The sequence below is a fragment of the Parasteatoda tepidariorum genome, chromosome 8, assembly GCF_043381705.1.
Source record: "Parasteatoda tepidariorum isolate YZ-2023 chromosome 8, CAS_Ptep_4.0, whole genome shotgun sequence".
Classification (NCBI taxonomy): Eukaryota; Metazoa; Arthropoda; class Arachnida; order Araneae; family Theridiidae; genus Parasteatoda; species Parasteatoda tepidariorum.
The window spans coordinates 51,289,975-51,291,922 of record NC_092211.1 but is presented as its reverse complement, the minus strand read 5'-3'; positions in this window follow the sequence as shown (position 1 = coordinate 51,291,922).

Here is a 1,948-nt window from a genome sequence, read left to right as displayed (position 1 = left end):
CACCCTTTTAACGAGAAAGTATATATATAACACGATATATAACGATTATATCCGTAAATAGGAGTGCTTTCTAATATTGTATCAATATAGCCAAGCAAAATATATCAATACATTAGTGTGAGGAGCACTCAAGAAGATTTTTCTTGCAAAAAATTTACAACAAATAAAATGGAACACATTAAGTAAAAATATCACGTAAAAACAGAAAATAAAATATAAAGAAAAAACAGAATAAAACATGATACGAAATCTATAAAGCGAGTAGCGAATTCAAATGTATTTACATGAACGGGAAATTTTTCAAGAATGATAAAATATTTTCGTAACGAGATTGCCAGATTGCAAAATATGAGACTAAAAGCGCAAATTGAGGTAAAAGCGTAAATAGAGGGATTTTGTATTAAAGTGCGTTTTCACTGCAGTACTGAAGTGCGTTTGATTTATTAGTTACCAAGGATGGGCCCGAAAACGGATGTGCGCAAGGTAATATTATACTGGATAATTTAAGGAAGTGGACAATTAATGATTTCAGAAAATTAACATTTATTTAAGAAAAAAAGTAAAATAGAAGAGAGAAAGAAACATGAATTGCCTGTTTTGCACATAATTTTAGCCACGGATTTGCCCGAAATAGGTTTGCACATGGTAAAAATTATATAAATGAACAAAGAAATTTTTTAGTAAATTTATTTACAATAATATACAATTAATTCAATGATTTTATATAGAATTTAATTACTTTAGTTGAGTATCCATTGGTTTTTTTAATCAAATTTTGAAAGAGTTTGTCTATTTGTTTTTTGGATAAGTAAATATCTCTACACTCTTTTAATTCTATTCATTTCATTAAAAATGGAATTTAAATAGATGTTCTTAGAAACATTAGAATTCCAAGTAATTAGCTTATTTATATTAAAATCATTTCTTTTATCGCATAATTCAACAAAGCAGATATTTTCTTCTTTTATAATACCATAATCCAAAAAATTGAAATTAATATTATCATCATAATTACGAAGCAAGATTAATATTAAATATTATAAATATTATTTAATAACAAGTAAATATTATTTAATAAAATAGAATAACCGTGAAAATTAAAGATAATTAAATCATCAATAAATCTAAAAACAAATTTAATATTAAGAGTATAATTTTTTTCATAATAATGCAAAAATAAGTTAGCTAAGAGAGATGAATAATTAGATCCTTGTGGTATTCCATCAATTTGAAGAAAAATATTTTTTCCATTGTAGAGATAATTATTAAAAAGACAAAAATTAATTAGAATTTCCCAATAATCAAAATCGCAATAAAGGTATTTTTAAAATCACAAGAATAATTCAAAAGGACATCTTTTAGTTTAGAAAGGGGAATGCTATTGAAAAGATCCTGGAAATCAAAAGTCGCAATAGAATGTGACTTGTTGCGAATGGTTGATTATTAGTGAAACTCCAAGAAAAACCTTCTTTAATAATATTGTTAATAATTTTATTTAAGTAGTTAGAGAAAATAGTGCCAGGTTTAGTTAGGTAAGTATTAGATCCACATGTGATTGTTCTAAATTTTATAGGAATTTTTATGAAATTTAGGACTGATAATTAAGTAAGGAAATTGTATATTGCTAATTTTAATTTTTAACCTCTTATGCAAAGCAAATTTTTTTTTAATGACAATATTATTATTAAATTACTAAGTTTAAAATTTTTACTATTTTTTAACTCTGTATTTAAAAGTTCAGCATAGAATTTTTTACATAAGGTTGCATAATTATTGTTAGCTTTGTCTATGGGAGTAATTACAAATCATTTTTTGTAGTTGCTTAATTGATTGAACAATTTTAGAAAAATTTGTAAAATTGCTACTGTTGTTAAAATATTCCTTATTATTAAAAACAAAGTTTTTGAAGTAATAATAAACACCCCATTTCCATTCTGTTAGAATACCT